Here is a 7,604-nt window from a genome sequence, read left to right on the forward strand (position 1 = left end):
CAGTGATCCAATAATTTAATGTGAAAGCTCTATCAGTAGCCTAAAATGAAAGGCATTTACCAATACATAAGGAGTTTGCAATATGTTGTTATTCTTGTGAAGCAAATAGAGCCCCTCTGTGAAAGCAGAAGTCAATCTGTAGGTTTAGATCTTTAATACAGGCAGTTGATGAAAAACTTTCTGAGAAACTAAAAACACTTGGAATGACAGAGCAACCTTCATTTCAGCCACAGGGGGAAAGTGACCACTCCTGGGACACACACACAAAGAGGGAGCAGTGTTCTACACCAGGAATAGAGTTACCAAGTGGGAATCAATGGACAGCAGACTTTAAAAAATAACTACAAGAGGGGATGCATGCAGTTACTGTCAGCGATACAACATAAAACAGACACAGAAAAAAAGAACACATTCTCCCCTTCCCCCTTCTCCACTCCCTCTAATGCCTTGCCAAGTTGAGCCAAGTTTGGAGCCAGCTGACTCAAGAGTCTAGAAGATGCAATTACAGTGCAATAATAAAGAGGACCAAATCCAAACAAGGCATGTGCAAGAAAAAAAACTAGAAAAACACAGAAAACCAAAGCATGTGTGGAATGGTAACAAAGAGGAATCCATCTTGAAAATAACAGCAGAAAAAAATAATTAACCAAATATGCATAACTCATACTAGAAGATCGGCTTTTCACGGAGCACAGATGAGGCTTCATGGAAAAGGAAAGTTGAACCAAGGGGTTCTCTCTGATCGCCAAGGATGGCAGATGATAGAACCGAGGAACTGGTGTCAGGAAGTTTTGGGTGAAGATAGACAATGAAGTTTTGAGACCAAGAAAGTATAATGTCAGTTATGTTGAAGCTCTAAAAGGAACAAGAAATGCAAAAACATGACTGAGCCAGCATTGAAAAAGACCATTGGTAATCAAGACGTGAAGAATTTGCTTAAAAATCAATGAGATAATGAATACAGATGGAAATGAGAGCAGTGATCCAGGCATTCAGGAATTCATGGTGAGTAAGTTGACAGCACCCAAGTGGCCAAGATCCGATGGCCTGAGTTTCACAGAAACAATGGTTTTGAAGGAGGTGTAGTTACTGTTCTCACGTGGAAAACCATCCCTGTCTCCTGCAGATAGCTAACAACTAATAACCACACCGACTCATGCAGAGACAATAGTTTGGATATGACGAGGACCAAGAGAACATAGATGTGACACATGATCAGCTTAGCTCTGGACACCTGGTGTGGAGGATTGAAACCAGGTCAAGCTGAACATCCACTGAGTCTGGAAGCTCAGAAAACAGGAGGACTACCAGGGTACCAAAGCCCTCCAACCCAGACTGACCTCTTATATGGCTGTGAGGTGGCATCATGGGAGCGGGTCTGGTGTTGAGGGCAATTCCTTTTTCTGAGGCATGTCCGTAGCGGAGACCACGGAATGAGCGTCTGGTATTGAGCTGTAACATTTCTTTAAAGAATAGCTGGCGTAAATGCCCAATACAAAGGACACAAAGCCCACTCACTCTTACATCTCAGGTTTAAGATCTGAAGGTAAACGTCTCAGACCCTCTGGGAGGCAGACGAGGCACACTTCCCACACCCATGCACAGTGCGATCTCTATATGAATTCCACACCACATATTCAGCACTGATGTTATTTACACCATTCTGGCTAAGTCTACAGCCATGGCATGTGGGAAAACCTCACTGATTTTGAATAATGAGGTTAATATGATTCAGTAACCAAACAAAATTACAGACATTTTGTTAACAAAATGTAATTTTATTATTCTCAAGTTGAGAATGTATTATAAACTCAGCAATAAATGGGTATTAAGCTAAATGGAATAAGTTTATGCAAAATTACAACTCACAATAGACCTACACAGCACAATGATGTATCACAAACATGTAAATCCTTGAGCATAAGAGAAATAATTGCTGTGGTTGAGAAATTGAAGGCAGAAATTAAAGGACCCTTGATTTATTGAGTCCTTGGTTTTCAAAGCTATTACTTGTAGTTGAAACCTCTGTTAAATACAGGGCCTAGAAAAACTAAAGGTATAGAAATTATTTCAACATTTATTTGGAAAACAACAAAAAATATTTGGAAAACAAAGTGTGCTCAATTATTAATACTCTGCTTAAAACGTGGGAGATAATAAAAGATGTTTTTATACTTACATCTGGCTCCTTTATCAATATTCTTTATTTTTTCTTTAAGATTTATTGCCAGGTCTGGCCAGCTGAAGCCAGGAAGCTGGAACTCCATTCACATGTGGGTGGCAGGGGTCTAGCTACTCTGAGATCTCCTCCATGCGTTAGCAGGGAACTGGACCCATTTGATCATTTTCTAACACAGGGCATAAATGTAAAACTGAAAGATACTAACTTAACTCTGTGCAGATAACTTATATAGGTTTAGAGCCTCTCAAAATTTTAAGACTTTATGGGCCAGTGGCTCAACAAACAAACCCTCCACCTTTAAGTGCTGGCAACACTAATGGGCACCAGTTCATGCCCTTGCTGCTCCACTTCTGATTCAACTCCCTGCTTGTGATCTGGGAAAGAAATGAAAGAGCTCTCTTTCTCCCTCTCTGTCTCCTTCTCCCTATAAGTCTGTCTTTCAAATAAACAAATCCTAAAACTTTTTAAATAATCTAAATCAGAGCATCTCATACTTGAGAGTGAGTACACATCATCTAACAGTTACGTTAGAATAAAGATTCTATTCCCAGGGCCGAGGGCAGGAGCTGTGGTCTGGCACTGCCCACCTAGCACCACCGCCACACGTCCAGGGACCGTGCTGGGAGGGAAGTGCTAACGTACAAGCAGAGTTTGCACGAGCAGGTCCAGTACACAGAGTGCAGCATCAGTAACTGCACAAAGAGGGAGGAAAATCTCACGACTCTGGCTTATGATTTACCTTTACTCTGTAGGAGGAGCCCTTCATTTCACCCTCTTGGATGCTCATCCATACGTCCCCTGAGCACTTAGGAAAGGGGTTTCATTCTAGAATTGTACATGTATTACAAGGAAATGAGCATAAATTCTGCAACACAAATGCTCCGATGGTGGCAAAGTATCTGTGTTTATGAATTGTTTTTCTGAGTGAATTTTTTTTTTTTGGTGTGTGAAATGTATTGGTAGTTAGTGACTGCCCACACCTTTCCACAAGGTGAGTGGCTTCTACACAAAAGGAAAGGATGGCACAGTGTGACTTTGGTGAACTCCCTTCCCTTTGTAATCAACATAAAAATCTCTAGATACTTGGAATCCCAATAATTGCACGAGTTTTAAAAACAAGCAAAAGAGGGAAGAAAGCCAGAAATTGCTCATCCAGTTCATAAACTCATAAAATGGTGGCTCAAACAGATTAGTGCACGGTGATATCATCTGTCCCTGGTTTTCAGGTCTGCAATGAGAGGCACTGGTGATGCTGTACGTCCAAAGGCACACCTCACGCGGAGCATCTGGTAGGGTCAGAACATCAGGATTAATGCCCTGTCTTTATTTTGCTAGTCGTGGAGGAGGGGGAGGGAATGAGAAAGACTTGCTATCTGCCATTTTAACTCCATAAATGCTATATAGACAGCCAAGGTTGGAACAAGTTCAAGTTGAGAGCTAGCACTTTACCCAGGCTCCCTACAGGACTAGCAGGAGCCAAATATCTTCAGCCATCTCTGCCGCCCCCAGAATCTGCAGGAGTGGGAAGCAGGGGTCCGGATGGGAGCCACAACCTGAACTTGGGCACTCCAATACGTGAAGTGGGCATGCTAACCAGGGACTTATCTGCTACACCAAGCACCTGATTCAAGTACCCACAGATTTAATATTTTTAAGACTCATTTTTATTGGAAAGGCGGATTTACAGAGGTTAGGAGAGACAGAGACTTTCATCCAATGGTTCACTCCCCCAAATAAACACAATGGCTAGAGCTGAGCTTATCCCACGCCAGGAGCCAAGAGCTTCTTCTGGAATGCAAGAGGGCACAGGGTCCTAAGGTTTTAGGCCATCCTCCGCTGCTATTCCAGATGATGTCAGGGAACTGGATGAGAAGTGAAACAGCCAGGACACAAACCAGCTCCCATAGGAGATGCCAGAGCTTGCAGGTGGAACATTAGCCAGTTAAGCCATTGTGCTGCCCTGCCCTACTTTAATACTTACTAACTTTAAGGAGGGGATTAGCCTCAATGCCTTAAATTTAAATTCAATGGTTGCTTATTTCATTTACCTCTGACTTAATTAAATTACCAACGTAGAATACACAAGTTTCAAGAAAGCCCTTACTTGAGAATTTCTTTAATATTTTGCTTTGGCAGCACATATACTAAAATTGGAACGATACAGAGACTAGCATGGCCCCTGCACAAGAATGACAGGCAGACACACACACACACACACACTCGCCCACCTCCTGTGTTAGGACGGATGGTTTGAAGACTCAATGTCAACTTTCTTCCACTTGCTAGTCCACATTCATGGACTGAGTCCACCTGAGATTTTATTTCCAAGCAGGTGTGATAAAATACCATTAGCATCCTAGAAGAGGCCCTCTCTGCAGAAACACAGTGCAGGTCAGAGCACATCGGTTTACACAACCTGATTATTGTCCACTCAGGGCACTGCGCGCCCTGGCAATCTATGAAATATGCAGACCAGATCAAGCTTGCCACTTAGCCCCAGTGAGCTGGCTGGGCTCCAGTTCAGGTAATTGCATCCTGTCTGCTCAAATTTCCTCTGCAATTTCAATCAGTTATGTTATCCTCCTTAGCCTGGCTGCCCAGAATGACAGTGTAGGCTTCCCTTACAGCTGCTAAACAGCTGCCGTGTTCAACCCAAGAGGTGATGAGGTCTCAATAGCGGATAAAAATGAGTTCTTGTTATTCTTTTTTTTTCCCCAATCACAGAGGTATTGTAAGGCTTAATTAAGATGTGTATAATTTCTGAGCTTCAAGTTGTAATGAAGATAGAAGACATTAACTATTAACCTTTTTAAAAAAAAAAGATTGAAAGAGTTACAGAGGTCTTCCATCTGCTGGTTCACTGCCCAAGTGGTTGAAACACCCAGGGCTGAGCTGACTGAAGCCAGGAGCTTCCTCTGGGTCCTCCACTTGGGTGGGAGTGTTAGGGCCCCCAGAACTTGAGGCATCTTCTGCTTTCTCTGGCACATTCCAGGAACCAATTTGTAAAGTGGAGCTGCCAGGAATTGCCAGGCAATGGCAGTGTAAAAGGCAGCAGCGTTTTGCCACAATATTAACCATCTATTCAAGTTTTCTTAAAAGAGCCCTGAATGCTATGATACATGGCATTTAAAGTTAACATTCTTAGAACCCGATATCAGCTGAATTTAGAATTACACAATGACTGCTATCTTTGCCACTTCAAATAATATTCAGCACTAATGAATTCATCTTTGACATAGAACTTCATTAGCAAATTTCTCGTTGATGGATTTATATCCCTAACTTTTAAATCCAACAGATGCTGATCTTTATTGTCCAGTATTCCCCAATATTGCCACATGAATTTTTATGCATGCACTTTACTATACTAAATATGCTTCAGAAAAAAACTATTCCCAAATCTAATGGCTTTAAACAACTGTCACATTATTACATCTTATGATTCTGTTTGTCAGGAAATGGGGACTAGCTGGGAGAATCTTCTTTCCCACCTCCTGCCAACTGAATAGTTCGTAGCATTCACCTAGCAAATATACTGGTCTGGAAGGGCGAAAATGGTTCTCCCTACAGACCCAGTGCCTTAGCAGAATCAGGTGCAAGGACAGACTGCCGAGCACTGTGGGCCTCTTTGTCTCTCCGGCAGGCACATGAGCTCTTTCATAGAGACTCAGAACTTCAAGAGTCTACACCAGAAGCCACCAGTTTGCCTACTGCCTAGACCTGGAAAAGACACTGTGTCACTTTAATTCCACTTTTTTTTCATTACAGCAGTCATGGGCCGGCCAAGATGCAAAAGGAATGTAGTAGGTCCAGCTCTTAAAAAACAAAAAGGAAACTAACTTTTTCTAAAGATTTATTTATTTGAAAGGCAAAATGAGAGGAGAGTGGGGAAACAAAGATCTTCCCTTCCTGGATTCAACCCTCAAATGGCTACAAAAGCCTGGTATTTTGCTTGGTTGTTCCATATGGTTGACAGGCACCCAAACACTTGCATCACATTTTGCTACTTTTCTTAGGTCACTAGTAGAGCGTTAGATTGGAAGTGTAGCAGCTGGGACTTGAACCAGTGCTCATAAGAGAAGCTGGTACCACAGGATAGAAGATTCTTATATTTGGAAGGCATAATTAAAAGAAAGTTAATCTTTAGATATGTCATGTGTCACTTTAGTCATAAAGTGCTATGCAATCTCAGACAGGAACAAAGTAATTTCATTTAAGGCTTGTTGTCTGTTAAACCTAACTACTTAGTATTTCTACAGTAAGGTCTATGCAAAGTGCAGAATACAATGATTAAGAATGTGCAGGGATAAACACTTGAGAAATGTGCTGGCAAGTTTGCATTTACCATGCAGTCATTGCTGTATTTTTGAAAATACTTTGCACAGGCTGACAAATCAGAGCAGAGCTGTTGGAGGAGCACTCTGTTACCTGGCCTAGAGTAGAACATCAGGGATGTGGGCTGGGACTTTCTCTCTCCTCTCTCTGAAAGCAATTGCAACTCTATTGTAAATGGCCAACTAACACCCGGAAATGGCAACCCAATCTTATTGTGTGTACATAATTTTAATTTGCTGGTAGATGGTTTTTAAGAGCCTGGTGCCTGAACTGACAACTATTCATAATGAAAATAGTAACTGACAACTCTCCTGGTACTTGTCCTATGTTGAAAGCCTTCACATATGTTATCCATTGCATTTTAAGAAGGACTTAGCAAGTTGAAGATTACAGGCTAACACCATAATGAGAAACGAGGTGCTAAATAAAATGCTTGATCAGTTGGCTAATTCCTCATTGCTCTCCCTTCACTATCAAGTCCATGAGATGCCTCAGTCATAAAAGTATGAGTATCACAGAATACCATTCATACTTTCTAATAAAATAAGCTATCCCTAACATATAACCATGTACTAAATATTTCAAATAAAATCATATATGTTATATATTCTAGAAGATACACAAAAGAACTACTGCTGAGTCCTTACAGCTTTTTTTGTGTAGGACAAATATGGGATTTACACATAGCCTTGAGGACCAGATATTTTTAATTACTCACCTCCAAAATTTGCCTTCAATTCTTAGTGCTTGAGTTTCTATGCTATAAGAGGTCTTTGCGCTAATGGGGCTCCAGAAAAAAAAAAGATACATATATGCTTGCAAAAATACAAATGCCCTGGAGCCAGCACCATGGCAGAGTAAGCTAAGCTTTCACCCAGGGTGCCGGCACACCGTATGACTGCCAGTTCTTGTCTTTCAATTCAGCTCCCTGCTTATGGACTGGGAATGCAGTGGAGATTAGCTCGATTCTTTAAGGCTCCTGGCTCCACGTGGGCTCCGCTCTGATCACTCCAGCCATTTGGGGACTGAACAAGCAGGGGAAAGATTCATTCATTTTCATTCATTCTCTCTCTTGGTAAAATCTACT

The 7,604-nt window shown here is 41.6% G+C and overlaps 1 pseudogene; it reads left to right on the forward strand.

The window, feature by feature from the left end:
• Positions 1-4,306: 4,306 nt before the first annotated feature.
• On the forward strand, positions 4,307-4,407 carry LOC121164413 (annotated as a pseudogene).
• The last annotated feature ends 3,197 nt before the right edge of the window (positions 4,408-7,604 follow it).

This window comes from Ochotona curzoniae, unplaced genomic scaffold, assembly GCF_017591425.1.
Source record: "Ochotona curzoniae isolate NIBS_2020 unplaced genomic scaffold, NIBS_Ocur_1.0 contig_66, whole genome shotgun sequence".
NCBI lineage: Eukaryota > Metazoa > Chordata > Mammalia > Lagomorpha > Ochotonidae > Ochotona > Ochotona curzoniae.